Source organism: Cavia porcellus, unplaced genomic scaffold, assembly GCF_034190915.1.
Source record: "Cavia porcellus strain 051 isolate PalLab524CR breed Dunkin Hartley unplaced genomic scaffold, mCavPor4.1 scaffold_5, whole genome shotgun sequence".
NCBI lineage: Eukaryota > Metazoa > Chordata > Mammalia > Rodentia > Caviidae > Cavia > Cavia porcellus.
Genome location: NW_026947488.1, coordinates 14378795 through 14396310, shown reverse-complemented (window position 1 = coordinate 14396310; position 17516 = coordinate 14378795). Strand labels below are relative to the sequence as shown.

Here is a 17516-nt window from a genome sequence, read left to right as displayed (position 1 = left end):
ACTCTTTCTTCTTCCCCTCCTCCCTCCTCTTTTCCTCCTTGTGTGCTACAGATGAAACCCAGAGCCTCCTACGTGTGAGGCGAGTGCTTTGCCCCTGAGCAGCATCCTCAGCCTCTCCTCGGTGCTCATTATCCAAACATTGTACATCTGAAGTTTGAGGGTACAGCCACAAAGTGGAAACTGTCCAAATGACCGCCTACTGATGAGTGCTTAGACCCAAATGACAGTTTCCTCCCAAAATAAAAACAGGTCTTGTTGGGCTTAATGGCACAGGCCTGTAATCCCAGCACTCGGGAGGCTGAGGCAGGAGGATCCTTGTGAGTTCAAGACCAGCCTAGGCTACAAAGTGAGCTCAAGGTCAACCTGAACTGCATAGAGAGACCTTGTTTCAAAAAGACAAAAAAAAAAAAAAAAAAAAAAAAAAAAAGAATAGATCTTAGGTATTACAGTAATTTTTACTCTCAAAGATGCAAATAGGGCTTCTTTTCAGGGGATGTATTACTGTTTTCATATACAACAATCTATATTCAGATACAGTCATGTTCTCTCCTGCAACACTGTCATAATTCACCCCGTATGTCATGTGTTGCAAGGGACACACTCAATGTACCCATCTGGCTGATGGTCTTGCCTGGGGTTTATTTTGGAGTAGGGTGTATATTTTAAGCAACCTTGAAAGAAATTATGCTGGGGTCTATTTTCTAATTAAACCTTGTTTCGGAGGAAATGGGGTGGTATCTGGGCATGGTGGTGCATGCCTGTATTCCCAGCACTCTGAGAGGCTGAGGCAGGAGGATGGAAGTGCAAACCAGACACACACACGTGCGTGAACACACACACACTGAAGCTCCAGGGTCTCACCCCCCTCCTTTGCTGGATCTGTTGGCTCCTGGCTCCAGGAGGCTCGTTTCTCTGCTGTAATTTCGGGCTGTGTGAGCCCAGTGCCTCATTTCTGGGTCTTGTATTTGCATTACCACCCAAGACCTGGTTTTCTGAGAACTCCTCTTCTGGCAGCTTCCGTTCACATTTACTGGCGTGGTTTTCAGTTCTATTTTTGTTTTTTTGGCATCTGGGGATTTCCCTTCTTTCTGTAAACTCAGTTTTTCATTTGAAATAATAATTGTTATCTCTTACCCAGAATTTCCAGGCGTTTTTGCGGTGGGGTTGGGGTGTTTCCGGTTATCGAATCTACTGTGTTGCTGGAAATGGACCGCCTTATTTTCTTTTTATAGTATCTTTTCTCTACCTCCTAGCTCTAAATGCTGTTTCTGTTCTTTCATATTCAGGCTCATCCCTCCTCTCAAATATCCTTTATCCCCTTTCACTTCAAATCTTTTCCTTAAAGAGCTGATTCATCCCAAATGGGGATGGGACAGGTCAGCCTGGTCAGCCTGGTTCCTGTTTGGCCAGATATTTTTGTGCCCTGCCAGCTCATAAATCACTGAGCAGCCTGGGCATTGGCTGTCCTTGGGCTCATACCTGCATCAGCCCAAATAGACTTCCGTCTGGGCAGAAGTAGCCAATCATCTGGCACCAAAGACAGGGACCACTGCCCTTCCTGAGGAGGGACAGAGGGAGGGCACACATCAGGACTGTGTGTGCAGTGACTTATCCTTAAGAGACTCTGCAATGCACTTGATTGGTAAAAACCAGTTTTTTGTTTTTTTTTTAAATAGGTAGACTCTTAAATTGGCTTGGGTATTACTTGCAAGCCCCAACGCATCCACTCCTTGCATGCTCCTACTCCCTAATTACTAAATAATTGGAAAAGGGTTTATCCTTTTACATAAGCTCACTGCCATCACTTTTAAAACTCAAATTCATTTAAAGAAAACAAAAGGAACTGTAATTTCAGGGCTGGAATCAGCTGATTTCTAAAAATATTCAGACTCAAGGGACATCGTGCAACCAATACAACAGTATAGCAAGATCTGGCTACGTGAAGTTTGTTTATTTAAGTTTTTCAGACAGGATCTGGTTATGCAGCTCAGGCTGACCTTGAACTCACTTTGTAGCCCCAGGCTGGCCTTGACCTCTAGGCAATCCTCTTGCCTCAGCCTTCTGAGAGCTGGAATTATAGGCGCGCTCCACCATGCCCAGCTCTGTGTTAAGTTTCAAAGTACAGGAAAGTAATCTGGGCATGGTGACACATGTCTGTAATCGGGAGGCTAAGGCAGGAGGATTTTGAGAGTTTGAGACCAGCCTGGGCTACAAAGTGAATTCAAGGCCAGCCTGAATGGCATAATGAGACCCTGTCTCAAAAAGACAAAAATAAATAAATAAATAAAATAAAATATAGGAATGTAGTGTGTGCACTATGCCATTCTTTCTATCACGAAAGTCCTGCACAGAAACGTGAGTGCCTGTGTTTCCTTGTAAAGGCAGCTGGCCCCCAACTGTCAGTGATTCTGCTCACATTACCGTGTGGTGTGCAAGGGAGAAGCAGTCCGAAGCAACTGTCCTGCTGGGCCCTGATCCGCTCCCAGGTGTGGTGTGATGTCCGAAGTGGCGGGAGCTGGGCTCCATCTCCTCAGTAGCCTGCCAGGGACACAGGGCCGGCCCTGCCCTGCGCTGGACTGCACTGCTAAGCTCTGGTGTTTTCAGCTGAAGGCCATGTTTTCAATTCACGGTGCCTCTGTCTGGATGCAAATCGAAGCCCACCCGTCCAGCTGTTGAATGCAAGTAAGAAACCGGCCAGTGCTGCGGACCCTGAGAGAGGAAAGTGGCTCTGAGGGACCCACTTGTATTTCTTTCACATAATTGAAAAGGAAAGGAAGATAGAAAGAAGGAAAGAAGGCCCGGCGTGGTGATGAGGCTCACCTGGAACTCACTTTGTAGTCCAAACTGGCCTTGAACTCAGGACAATCCTCCTGCCTCAGTCTCCTGAGAGCTAGGATTACAGGCCTGTGCCACCACGCCCAGCTTAATTTTTACTTTTATTTGTACGTGTTTGCAGTATCTAATGAATTCATTCATTGCAGGGTATTGGTACGCGTACATAACACAGTTTTTTGGTGCGGTATCAAGACTCGAACTCAGGACCTTGTGCTTACCAGAAAGCTGCTGTGCTATTGAGCAATATCCCCAGCCTGTAGCACATTTTAATTCTTTTTACATCTTTTCCCCCTCCTTCCCTTCCAAAAGGTTTGAGGTTATGAATAAGGGTGTGAAGGCCAAAAAATATTATTCTCCTAGCTAATATCTTCGGAGCTTTGACTGCTGCAATGAGAAATAGACTTAATGCTGTGATTCCGTATTCACACTTGTGTTTCTGTGTATACTTGAGATAAAACATTTTATGAACTAATGCATCCTATATGAGGTTCATTCTGACACGTGGTAATATTCTAGTACATTTTATTTTTGAGGGGGAAATGTCTCACCATGTAGTCCAGGCTGGCCTTGAACTCAGATCCTCCTGTCTCAGCCTCTCAAATGCTAGGATTAAAGGCACATGCCACCATGTCCAGCTCAGGTACCATTTTTCAAAACCATGAGCGACCCCATGACATTGAGTTCCACAGCTGTGAACTGGTTTCAACCTTCCATTTAGCAAATGTGTTGTGATCTTCTGAAGCGCTAGCCAGCCTTTTGGGCAGCAACTTGGCCTGCTTCAAAGTTGCCATGGAATCAAATCTCCCACTGGTACCTCCAGCCTTAGGGATTCTCCCATTCTGAGACTGAGCCGCCTTGATCCAAAACACTGGGCTTCCCGGTTTCCTCCGTTCCTGCTGCTGTTCCATCTGACAAGCTCCTAAAGAAAGAAAGAAAAAAGACAAGATCCTAAGCTTGGCATTTCTAAACTTTTTTAGAAATGAGAGAGGGCAACTTCCCATGTTTATATTTTCTTAGTAATACTTGTTAAAAAGTTATGTTGAGGGGCTGGGGATTTAGCTCAGCGGCATAAGCGCCTGCCTTGCAAGCAGGCAGTCATGAGTTTAATCCCCGGTACCAATAGAAAGGAAAAAGACAAAAAAAAAAAAAATTATGTTGTAAACTTGGCATGGTGGCACACACCTGAAAGCCCAGTTATGGGAGGAGGATTGACAGTGGGAGGCAGCCTGGGCAATATAGCAAGTCTCTGTCTCAAAATTTTAAAAAGGCTAGGAATGGAGGCCAGTGGACTGGCCCTGGATTCATCCTCACAACAACCAAGAAAATAAAATTTCGTTTTAAGAGAAAAGTACAAGGAAATTTCTTTGAGATAGACAAAGGGAACAGCTGAATGTTTGCTAAGTAGTAGTTGCCAAGTGTGGTAGCTCGTGCCTGGGATCCTGGCATCCTGAAAACTGAGGGAAGAGGGTGGCTGTGAGCTGAGGCCAGTCTGGGCCACGTAGGAAATTCAAGGCCAGCCTGAACTACAAAGCAAGGCCCTGTCTCCAGAAACAAAAGCTAAACAAATAGACAAAATGTATACATACACTAAGTCATAATACATCCATATACTCGTGGCAGCTTTCTAGGTAGCTTTTAATGAGGCCCTTACCTTCCTTGTGGAAACCATTTGCATGATATATTACTAGTGAGAAAATGGGAGGCAAATATCTGCATATGAATCCACACATACAAGGTTGAAGCCAAGGATTTGAGGCCAGGTTAAACTACGTAGCCAGACTCTGTCTCCAAAAACAGAACAAACAACACAAAAAACAGCTTTACTGAGATAGTATTTACTTGCCCAAAAATCTTTTTTTGTTTGTTTGTTTTTTAGGCAGGGTCTCACAAAGGTACAGTTCAGGTTGTCTTGAACTTCCTATGTAACACAGACTAGTTTCTAACTCTAGATCCTCCTGATTTAGCCTCCCAAGTAGCTGGGATTACCAGTACGTGCCACTGTAACTGGTCAAAATTCACCTTTTAAAAGTGTGTACTTCACTGATTTTTAACATATTCAGAATTGCACAACCATCAGTAGTATCTAATTTTAGCATGTTCTTATCATCCTAATGAGAAAAATCTGTTTTTTTCATTGGTATTGTTTTTGAGGCAGGGTCTCTTTATGTAGTCCAGAGTGGCCTCAAACTTGTGGTGCTCCTCCTGCCTCAGCCTCCCAAGCCCTGGGATTACCGGTGTGCACCACCACAGCTGGCACCCAACGCTCTTTGAAACAAATTTTGAGATATGGTCTTATTAATGGCCTCAGCTGACCTCTAATGTGCTTTGGCCTCCTTTGTAGCTGGAATCACATGTGTGCTCTGGACACATTTTCAGTTCTTTTGGAGTGGAATACACTTAGTGTCACCGCACAGCAGCTCCGTGTTTAATGCAGAATAGCCCAATTGTGTTTCAAAAAGGCTGCTGCATTTCAGGGCCTCAACCTGCAAGAAATGAAAGCTCCCATTTTCCAGATCTGTGTCAGCACTTTTTTTTTTCTTTTGGAGACAGGGCTTCACTCTGCAGTTGAGACTGGCCTTGAACTCACTTTGTAGCCTGGGCTGGTGTGGAACTCACAGCAATCCTCTTGCCTCAGCCTCCTGAGTGCTGTGATTACAGACAGGCACACACCACCATGCTTGGTGAGCACCTGTTTTCTTATTTGAGCTGTCCTGTGATGGGTACTTCAACACTGGATAGTAGATGATATCCCCCCAAGCTCACACACTGAATACGTCAGTCTCAGAAAGAAAAACCAAAACCCCAGAAACGGGCTGGCCTTTAAATTCTTCCAGCTGTGGAGTCATCTGCAGGTCACAGGCAGGACGGGTCTGTCGCAGCCAGCTCCAATGCCCATCCGAGTTGGTGCCTGCGGCAGCCCTGGCACAAAAATCACAGGTCGTTCAACCCGGCTGTGAGCCTAGATACAAGGTTACTCTGTGCTGAAAGCTCAGACTGCTCTTTGGAGCAAAAATCTGCCTTAATTATGACTCTTTGCAGAAGAATTTCCCCCCTCTATGAGCAAAGTAATAAAGTGATCAGTGACCCCCAAATTGCATCCTGCGCCTGTCTCTGGGTTCCCTGCCGCCGTGTGCTGTGGGTGCCAGTCTAGGACTGAAGTAGTTCAGACCTGGGGGTGGAGGCTGCGCCATGCCAGCTCACAGTTTAGGTTATTTTCAGAGTGACAGGCAGTACAGGGTTTCGGCATCTACTGGAACAATCTATTTTCACTTGCAGGGAAGTTTGAGAGTATAATGACTATAATGAGGTAAAATGGGAGGAAAAAGGAGAAAATTGTTATTGCCCCTTGGCTTATCAACCCTGTGAACCCTGAGTTTGGAACCGCCACATGAAATCATTATTAACATCTATAGAACATATAATTTTGTGCCTGACATTATTCTAAGGCTTTTGTTATATCGTAATATTTGATCCTGTTATTATTATTATTATTTTGAGAAAGTCTTACTATGTAGTCAAAGCTGGCTTTTAACTCACTGTGTTGCCCATGCTGGCCTGAAGCTGTGGCAATCCTCCTGCCTCAGCCTTCCCAGTACTGGGGTTATAGGCATTAGATCCTTATGGTATCCTATGAAGCATATATTATTATTGTTGCTATTAGTATTATGATTTTTTTTTATTTTTATTTTTTTTTTGTCTTTTTGAGGCAGGGTCTCGCTATACAGTTCAGGCTGGCCTTGAGCTCATTTTGTAGCTCAGGCTGGTCTTGAATTTGCAACAATCTTCCTGTCTCAGCCTCCCAAGTGCTGGGATTACAGATGTGCACCACCATGGCTGGCTAGCATTATGATTGTTAACATTTTTGTTTTTGAGAGAGGATCTCACTATGTAGTTTAGGCTGGCCTTGAATTCACTATGGAGCCTAGAATGGGCTCGAACTCATGGCAATCCTCCTGCCTCAGCTTCCTGTGTGCTGAGTTTACAGGCATGTGCCACCACACCCAGCTTGTTGTTCACATGTTAGGAAATGGAGGCACAAAAAGTAAAAAAGTGACCCATTATCATGCAGGTTTTTTTTTCTTTTGTCTTTTTGAGACAGGGTCTCACTATGCAGTTCAGGCTGGACTTGAGCTCACTTTGTAGCTCACGTTGGTCTCAAACTTGCAAGGATCCTCCTGCCTCAGTCTCCTAAATGCCAGAATTACAGGTGTGTGCCATCACGCCCTGTTTATCACTCAGTTTTATAAATAGCAAAGCAGAAAGGCTGAGGATATACTTCAATGGCACAGGGCCTACCTGGTAAGCCTGAGGTCCTGAGTTTGATTCTTGGTACACACACACACACACACTCAAAACAGAACAGGATTAGTGAGCACTAAAGCCCACAATTTTTTTTTCCCCTTGGTAGTTCACAGTGTGCTTTGCTCTTTTTGGTTTGTTTTTGTTTTTGTTTTTGTGAGACAGGGTCTCCCTATGCAGTTCAGTCTGTCTTTCAACTCACTTTGTAGTTCAGGCTGGCCAAGAACTCACAGCGATCCTCCTGCTTCAGCTTCCCAAGTTCTGGGATTACAGGCATGTGCCATCACGTCTGGCCCAGGCGTCCTTTGAATGTGCTATGTAGACCTAGGTTGGCTTCCAACTCTGGACAATCTGTGCCTCATCCTTCTGAATGCTGAGATTAAAAGTATGGGCTGCCATGCCCCGCTAAGCCTACAATTTTAACCAGTAGGTTAGATTGTCAGAAGATAAAAGGCAAAAGTATGGAGGGTTGTGAGAGCAGAGGCAGAGAAGCAGAGCCCTTGGGCTACACCAGCAAGAGGGAGGGCGTTTACTCATCCATTCATTTAAATGTAAACCCCAGGCTGGAATAGCATTCAAATGCATTCCCAGATTCCCTTGCCTCTAAGGATGGCCGAGGACCTCTGTGCTCCCCGGGAACAAAGTGTAAGGGAACATTTGCATAGCATCAGGGAAAGGGAGAAAACGGGAAAGTGTTTTTCTTCTCAAAACAAAGGGGTATGGGCTGTGATGCATGCCTGTGTCCCAGCACTCAGAAGGCTGAGGCAGGAGGATTGCCATGAGCTCTCGAGCCCGGCCTGGACTACATAGTGAGCTCAAGGTCAGCCTGAACAACATACTGAGGTCCTGTCTCAGAAAAAAACAACAAGGACTACGACAAAAAGGGAGGGGAGATATGACCTTTCTCTTGACCCTTTTTCATTTTTCTGCTTGCCGTGTTTGAACTTGATTGCGACTCGGTGTGATGCTTTAGCTGTGGCCATTTGGTGCCCATGAGGCAGTGGCTAAGGACAGAAAGCCATGCTGAAGATGGCACGGTGGAGTGGGTGGGTGTGATGGCCTCGACTTTGAACATACGCTGAACTAATGCCTCTAGGGTGTTACACGAGACATTAAAAGTCTTCGATGTTTATGTGCTTGTGGAAAGGAAGTCAAGGAAAGTAAGAACACGGATTTCTAGCCCCGGGTTCCTTCCTTTGGGCAAGCTACTAATTTGTTCAATGCCTGTATTTTTTTCCTCTGTAAAAAGGAGATGATCAAAGCACTTTCTCTTAGTGTTAGTGCAAGGGTTGGATGAACCATGTCTAGAAAGTAAAATGTCTATGAGTTCTGAGTAGTACCACTTTATTATTATTATTTTTTTTGATACTGGGGATTGAACTCACGACCTTGCACTTGCCAGACAGGCACTTATGTCACTGAGCTAAATCCCCAGCCCCTAATACTACTTTATTTAATTTATTTCCAAATCCATTTTATTTCATGGAGAAAAACAAGAAAAAGAAAAAAAGCCCCAAAATTTAATGCATTTCTTTTTTCTTTTCTTTTCTTTTTTTTTTTTTTTTTTTTTTGAGATGGGGTCTCGCTATGCAGTTCAAGCTGGCCTTGAGCTCACTTTGTAGCCCAGGCTGGTCTCGAACTCTCAATGATCCTCCACCTCAGCCTCCTGAATGCTGGGATTACAGGTGTATGCCACCACGCCCGGCTAATTTAAAACATTTCAATCAGGGGCAACAATGGTGTGTACGTTTGTCATCCCCAAATCGTTCACCGAGAGCACAGGAGGTCTGCATTCAACTGTCTGAACAGTACCAGCACAAACCTTTCTCTTCATTGAACTCAGAGATATCAGGGGTATGACTATCTTAACTATTTTTTATGTACATACACATATATATATATATATATATATATATATATTTTTTTTTTTTTTTCTTTTTATCGGTACCAGGGATCAAACTTACAACTGCCTGCTTGCAAGGCAGGTGCTTATGCCGCTGAGCTAAATCCCCAGCACATATACACACATATACGCATGTTTTTTCTTTCATTTTGTCACACTAATGAAAAAATATATTTACACGTGTGTCTTAATTATTTCACTAATGAGTATGTTCTCAAGGTGCATCCATTTACCTATAAAAGTAGGCAGTTTATCATTCTTTATGGCTGAATAGTACTCTGTTGTATAAAAATACCACATCTCTTTTATCCATTCCTCAGTTGATGGACATTTAGGTTGTTTCCAAGATCTGTCTATTAAAAACCATGCTATTATAAACATAGGTGCACATATATCACTGTGGTATGATGTTTTTAACTCTTTTGGGAAGATACCCAGAAGGGGAATAGCTGGATCAAATGGGACTTCCGACCCTAGATTTTTGAGGAACCTCCACACTGATTTCCACAGTGCTGCACCAGTCTGCATTCCCACCAATAGTGGAGAAGGGTTCCTTTTTCCTCACAGCCCCTCCAGCATTTGTTATTGCTTGATTTCTTGATAGTACCATTCTTTCTGGAGTGAGATGGAATCTCAGTGTTGCTTTAATTTGCATCCCTCAAATAACCAATGATGTTGAACATTTTTTCACATATTTATCTCAGATGCCCATTTTTGGATTGGATCTTTAAATATGGGAGGACTGATCTTTTCAAGTTCTTTATATATTCTCGATAGTAATCCTTTGTCTGAGGAACAGCAAATGTTTTCTCCCATGTTGTGAGTTGTGTCTTCACTCTGTTGGTGGTTTCTCTTGCTGAGCAAAAGCTTTTCAATAGAATAAGATCCTATTTGTTGATTTTTTTTTTTTTTTTTTTTTGTCTTTTTCATTTTTATCGGTACCGGGGATCGAACTCACGACCGCCTGCTTGCAAGGCAGGTGCTTATGCCGCTGAGCTAAATCTCCAGCCCCTTATTTGTTGATTCTTTGTGATAGTTCCTGTGCTATTGCAGTTTTGTTCATAAAATCTTTGCCTAGGGTAGTACTATTTTAAAATATTATTATTATTATTATTATTATTTTTTTTTTTTTTGTCTTTTTCATTTTTATCGGTACCAGGGATCGAACTCATGACCGCCTGCTTGCAAGGCAGGTGCTTATGCCGCTGAGCTAAATCCCCAGCCCCTATTATTATTATTATTATTATGAGAGACAGAGTCTGGCTGTATAGTTCAGGCTGGCCTTGAACTCACTGTGTAGCTCAGGCTGTCCCCGAATTCATGGCAATTCTCCTGCCTCAGCCTCCTGAGTGCTGGGACCACAGGCATGTGCTTCCTTGCTCAGCATTGAAGCTACTCTTTCTATTGAAAATTGAGCGTATGACATGTGCTGTAATCCTAGCCCGCAGGAGGCTGAGGGAGGGAGGACCACTGTAAATTTCAGGCCATTCTAGTCTACAAGGTGAGTACAAAGTAGCCTGTACTATATAGTGAGACTTTGTCTCAAAAAAGCCAAACATAACATGAAAGAAGAAAGTTCTTGGGCTGGGACGTAGCTCTATCTATGGTACACTTTTGCCTAGCATGTGCAAGGCTGTTAGTTCAATCCTAAGTACTGAAAAAAATAAAGGAGTTTCTAATGATTCAAGTTACATTTGAAGGGAAATGAAACAGGAAAGAAGGATGAGAAAGCTGGGATCTGAGTGGGCAAGAACTTAAAATAGTCCAGTGAGGGAAAGTTCTCCAAGGACGCGACTTGTAGACATGGTGGGCCCTGGGGAGATGAAGCAGCCAGCTACCTGGGTTTTCTGAAAAGTGGTTCTAGGCTGAGAAACAGTCGTAAGTGCAAAGTCTCTGAGTCTGGGGTGTGCAAAGCCTGTTTGCCCCAAGGGGCCCAGGAGATCTGGGCAACTGTACTGAGAGGAAGACAAATGGTCCCCCCCCCCCCACTTCTTTCCTTTGTTTTGTTTTTTGGAACAGGATCTCACACTATGTAGTTCACAGTGGCCTTGAACTCACTATGTAGCCCAGGCTGGCCTCAAACTCACAGTGATCCTCCTGCCTCAGCCTCTGGAGTGCTAGGATCATAGACATGCACCGCCACACCCAGCAAGGTGGGTGAATTAGGACAGGAATTGAGGACCAGTTCTGTGTGGAGAGACATGAATTGATTTGCCGTTTACCAGGATGCTTCCTTCCTTGTGGAGAACAGATGCGGTGGGGAGAGATGGAGACAGAGAACACTGAGGAGGTGATGCAATAGTCCAGGTGGTGATGGTGGAGCTAGTCTCAGGTCATTTATTTATTTAGTTTTGTCTTTTTGAGACTGCTGTGCAGTTCAGGCTGGCCTTGAGCTCAATTTGTAGCCCAGGCTGATCTTGAATTCACAATGATCCTCCTGTGTAGCCTCCCAAGTGCTGAGATTACAGGCATGTGCCACCATGCTAGGCTTTTTATTTTATTTTTGCAGTACTGGATTAGATCTCTTGCTTGGATTGAATACAGAGCTTCATGCATACTGCATAAGTGTTCTGTCACAGACTTTTTTATTTTTTGAGTCTCACCAAATTGCTCAAGTTGGCCTCAAAGTTGCCATTCTTGTTCTTCAGGCTCATGAGTAGCTGGGATTATCCTAGTCACCATGCCTAACTCAGATTGTTTTATTTTATTCACACTCAAGACACTTCAGCTGGGCATATAGCTCAGTGGCACAACTGCCTGGCAATCAAAAGGTCCTGAGTTTGGATTCTTGGTTACACATATACACACACACATCATACTGATTCAGTATTTTTATTTTTATTATTTTTTTTTGAGACAGGATCTGGCTGTGCAGTTCAGGCTGGTTTTGAACTCATTATATTGGCCTCAAATTCTTAGTGATCCTACTGTGTCAAACTCCAGAGTGCGATGATTACATGCATGGGCCACCATACCTGGCCTAGCAGCACAGTTTATAACAGTAAAATCTTATAAACAACCCAAATGCCCATCAACCAAGGAATGGATAAAAAAAAAATGTGAATTTTTCTACACTGGAGTATTATTCAGCCATAAAAAGGATAAACTGGAAGCTTATAGGTAAACAGATGGAACTCCGTACTCATCAGTGAAATAATTCAGACTCATATATGCAAGCATCATATTGTCTCCCTAGTGTGAGAAGCTCAAACAGTAAATATTACAAATGTATATTAATTCTGGAAATATGTCATGTTAGCTTTCTAAAGTTTTTCTTTTCAAAAATGTTTCAATGATTTCAAATCTTTTGGATTTTCAAAGAAAATTGTTATCTTCGAGTGTTTCTTGAAATCTTTAATTTCTCTATAATGTTTTCCAGTTTTCTGAATATAGGTCTTGTAAATTTAGTGGTAAGATTTATCATTTTTATATTTTAATATTCTTGTAACCAAGGTGTTTTGTTTTCGTTTGTCACCATAATGTAGAAGTACAGTTGCTTTTTGATAAACGCTAAAAAAGAAAAGGAAAAAAAAGTATATTCCAAGAGATGATGTTCAAGACTGAACGCACAGGTACCCAACAACCTTTCACCTGGAGCTTTAGCATTTATAGGCCTGTTTCAGGGTTCATGATTTGGTGCCTCAGTTGTCTCATCTGAAAAACGACAACGATCATGGTTCCTAAAGGGTGCCTGCTGGGAGATCTGCGCTTGGCACACACAACACGCCATGAGTGTTACATATTACCGGATGAAGGCAAGCATGAAAAAAATTAAGGGCAGGGCGAAGACTGCATTCCAGCTCTCAGATCTTACAAAGGCGCGCAGATGGTGAGGGCGAGAACCGCCCGCGGGTCCCACGTGGCCACGACCTCAGCTGCGGAAGCCGAGCTTCGGAAGCCCAGCAGCAGCACTGGAACCCTTGCCTGGGCGCGCAAGGCCCCCTGGGACCGGTAGTGCTGGGCGTGGCCGCAGGACTACATATCCCAGCGGCGCCCGCGCCTCGGCTTCAGCGGTGCCTCCTCAGACCCTCAGAGCGACGGCCGCGGCCGCGGCTGAGTCTGTGGTGCGGGTAGCTGCGGGCTGAGCGGCGAGTTTCCGATTTAAAGCTGAGCTGTGAGGAAAATGGCGGCAGGCGGTGAGTGGAGATAAAGGAGGCGGAGGCGGCGGCGGCAGCGGGCAAGGGGGTGGAGTGCGAGGCGGAGGGAAGAGGGCGAGGCGCCGGAGCTGCCGCGAGCCGGCGGCTTCTGGGCTCTGGAGAGGCGCTGAGGGGCGCGCCGGACCGGGCGCACTGAGGTAGTTTGGGGGTGTCCGGGCCAAGCTTCTTGCACTCAGCCTTTGGGAAGCCCGGTGGCGGAGCCGGGGAGCCCAGGCTGGCTGGCAGCGGGCTTCGGCGCCTGGGTGGGGGTGCCCGCGCGGAGTGGTCACCCGAGGAGTTTGGGGACTGCAGGGGCCCGCCTTGCCCTCGGATCCCTAAAGTTTTGTCGCCCGCCGGCCTTGCCCAGCCCCCTGGGGCTGCTGCTGGCGGCTCCCCGCGGCCGTCTGCCGCCGCTGCCCGGCTCCTCCGCAGCTCCCCGGAAGGACGGGCAGGGTCGGCGGACCCCCGCCCAGCGCCCGCCTGCCGCACGCAGCCGCGGGCTGGCTGCCGCCGGCTTTCCTCCTGCACCCGGGCATTTAAACAGCGCTCCTCACGCGAAGAGAGGGATCCGTGCAATTTCCATTTTGGGCTCGAGTAGGTTCTCCGCAGTTTTCTCAGTCAAAAGGCATCGTAGTACCTCTGGGGTGAGCGCCGGGGAGTGGCAAGTTAGAAGTTAAGGATTGAATTTGGGGCTGGGCCGTGTCGATTTTTACTGCTTATCATCAGTTTTCTGTCTTTCTCATGGTCAGTCTTATTTCGTTCAATTTGTAATCATTTGATTACTTGCATATGCCTTAAGGAAAACTAGCCATGAGTCGTTGGTGGAGGCTTCGTTGCTTCCTAGGTAGTTTGAGGGCTTCGAGCGTAGAGAATTGAACCAAAACAGTGGTTGTGAACGACACAGTGTATCTTGAAATCTCACTAGAAAGAGAGGTTCGGGATTCGCACCTGGAAATGACACGCAAGGTAGGAGATTCTCCTCAAGTTGAAACTTTTTTTCTTTCCCAAATGTGGAGACTTCCTTTTTGCAGGTCTTGAGCAAACGTTCCAAAGCCAACCTGTTTTTGTTATTAAGCTTGTACCGTAAAGAAACAGGAAGGCGAGTACCAGCTGTCTTGCTGCAGTAGTTTTAACTCGAGTTGAATGTGATGAGTGAGGGTAGTGTTAAGACTGCTGCATATCCTTGACTGAAGTGGTTGTCCTGGATCCAACTACTTAGCTGGCTGCAAGAAAGCGTCAGTATTTGTTGCAGCAGGTTGTTTAAAAGATGATTGGGAAGAGGGTGGAGGAAATTACAGATCTTTAGCGAATGCTCCATAAACTGAGATGGTAATGAAACCTAAGTTTGTGAACAGTTCTTTAAAAAACTTCAAGTAACTAAACCGGGTGTGGCAGTGGAAGCCTGTAATCCTTTGGGAGGTTGAGACAGGAGAAAGACAGAGTTCAAGGCCAGCCTGGGCTACTTAGTTAAAAATCAGCCTGAATTGCATACTGAGACCCTGTCTCAAAAAAAAAAAATTTTTTTTTTTCTTTAAAAATCGAGCATTATCGCCTGTAAATCCCAGCACTCCAGAGGCTGCAGCAGGAGGATTGCTGAGTTCAAGGCCAGCCTGAACTACAAAGTGAAACTCTCAAAAACAAAAAAACAAAACAAGCCTCAGAAAACACACACACACAAACACACACACACCAACCAACCAACCAAATCAAACCAAACCAGTTTGCTTATTTAGAATAGGTTCTGCATATAACACCCAACAGAAAAAATACAAAAATACCGAAAAATGAGTCTTCTCCTTTGAAACCTTCAAATTCTTCTCGAAACTAATGAATATAACGATTTTCTACAGTAAGTTTCATTTTTGGACTAATTGAAGATTTTCATTTGAAACACTTTTTTTTTTTTTTTTTTTGTCTTTTTGAGACGGAGTCTTGGGCAGGCCTTGAGCTCACTTTGTAGCCCAGGCTGGTCTTGAACTCACAACGATCCTCCCACCTCAGCCTCCCGAGAGCTGGGATTACAGGCATTAGCCACCACGCCCGGCTAAACACTCTTGTAGGATATAGCCAGTGCAGGAATATAAAATGAACAGAAAAGGGAAATGTGGAAATACTGTTTTCTTTATATGGTCTCAAATATGTTGGTAACATATCAGAAAGGCTCTTGTGAATTTACTGGTCATGTTGTTCTGCATACTACTGCTCTTAAATAATCTGGGTCTGTAGGAAGAACACTGCCAAGGTTCATTGTTTGTAAAATGAAGCCTCTGTAACATGTAAAGTGATAGTGCACACTATAGCTCTTGTCACATGGTGGAGTGGGCGTGGGGTGGGTGCTTCAGGTTCTGAATTGAAATTAGTAATCTAAATTGCCTGCTGTGATACTAAATTATGGGGTATTTTACATATTGATAGGAATGACTTAATTGTCCTGTCAGCATTAAAAAACAAAGCGGCATATGCCAGCTTTTGTGGATTTGAGACAAAATATCTTTGTTTAAATTGACCTTGAGCTCACCCTGTAGCCCCGGCTGACCTGAAAAATTGTGCAGAGATCCTTCTGCCTCAGCTTTCTAAGTGCTGGGATTACAGGTATGTGCCATTAGAAGTACATTTTGGAGATAGAGATTGTGGGCCAACTGGGAGGCTGTCACTGTTTCTAGAGCGGTTATAAAAACGTTTTTACCAGAAAATGGCCCTTAACTACAGAGGCTTGAAAATACAAGTTTAGGGGTTTAGGGGGCTGGGGATTTAGCTCAGTGGCGTAAGTGCCTTTCTTGCAAGCAGGCAGTCGTGAGTTCGATCCTTGGTACCAATAAAAATGAAAAAGACCAAAAAAAAAGAAAATATAAGCTTAGGTCTGATCAAAAGATTTCCTTTTTTGTTTTTGGTACTGGGAATTGAACTGATGACCTTATGCTTACCAAGCAGGTACCACTGAACTATAGCCCTGGCCCAGGATTTCCATTTTTAATAAGTTTTAAAATTCTTGGGAGTGAGCTGGGTGTGGTGGCACACACTTATAATCCCAGCACTTGGGAGGCTGAGGCAGGAGGACTGTTGTGAATTTGAGACCAGCCTGGGCTCCAAAGTGAGTTCAAGGTCAGCCTGAGTCATATAATGAAAACCCTGCCTCAAAAAAGATCAACAAACCAAAACCAAAAATAAAACCAAAACAATCCAAAACACCTAAAAAAAAAATTCTTCAGATGGAGCTAATAAAGGGTTTTGTGTATACTAGGGAAGCATGCTACCATTGAGATGTACAAGAGCCTCAGTCTTTTTTTTAGTTTTGAGGGAGGGACTTGCTTGAGTTGCTACAGCTGGTTTTAAGTTTGTGATACTCCTGCTTCAGTGTCTCTAGAGCTGGAATCCCCTGTACCTGGGAAAATGATTTTGCAAATTAATACTGTATTAAAACAAGATTATTAGAAATTATATTAAATTTAATATGCATTCATAGCAATATGTTTATAGTAATGTATGCTTAAGTATATATAAAGTGTGTGTGTGTATGTGTGTATATATATATATAGTTCATGTGTGTGTGTGTGTGTGTGTATATATATATATATATATATATATATATATCTACATTTATTGGAGATTGAACCCAGGGACTTAGATGACAAGCATGTGCTGTATCACTGAATTATACCCATATGTGTGTGTGTATCACTGAATTATACCCATATGTGTGTGTGTGTGTGTATTTTTTTTTTTTTTTTTTTCCAGTACTGGGGTTTGAACCCAGGGCCTTTGTACCCAGCTACCTCTCCAGCCTTTATTTTTTTTGAGACAATGGCTTGCTAAGTTGCCCAGGGGAAACTCAAATTTCTATCTTCTGGCCTTATCCTCCGTCATTAGTGGGGTTCCAGGTATGTGTGCCACCATGCTGGGCTAATTTTGCTATATTTTAAAAGAGGTTATGCTGACCATTTCCTGTTGTGTGAATTATGTCTGTAAAGCACCCCCACACTCTAAGCCAATAATTCATTTAGTAAGGAGTCTGTACTATTGGACCTTGAACCCTTTTTCTAGGACAGTGGTGAACCTATGGCATGAGTGCTGCACTGGGCAAGCAGAGCCCTCTCTGTTGTGAGGGCTAAGTCACCCCAGCTGCCAAGCATCAGATAAAGAGTTTTTCCCTAAACCAAACGTCAGTGTTCAAGTTTAATTGCAGTGTTGGCATTGTTGTGATAAGGAAGTGAATTCTGGGTCTGTCTCTAAAAGATTGGACACCACTGATTTAGGAGGTGTGTAAATAAAAAGTTCTTGAAATGGTGTTTTTTTTTTTTTTTTTTTTTTTGCAAGACCCTGTCTCAAAAAGACAAAACAAAACA

The 17516-nt window shown here is 44.0% G+C and overlaps 1 protein-coding gene across 16 annotated transcripts in view; it reads left to right on the top strand.

Moving 5' to 3' along the window:
- Ncoa3 (nuclear receptor coactivator 3) overlaps positions 1–17516 on the top strand; it is a 129892-nt gene that overhangs the window by 752 nt on the left and 111624 nt on the right. For 10 of the 16 annotated variants that reach the window (XM_063248221.1, XM_063248219.1, XM_063248217.1 and 7 more), the window contains exon 1: positions 13013–13173. The exons of 2 other annotated variants lie outside the window; for them this stretch is intronic. The gene's annotated coding sequence lies outside the window, so the exon portion shown is untranslated. Of the gene's footprint in view, positions 1–13012; positions 13174–13220; positions 13332–17516 lie in introns of those variants that run through there. 4 more of the 16 variants (XM_063248208.1, XM_063248212.1, XM_063248207.1 and 1 more) reach the window with 3 other exon arrangements.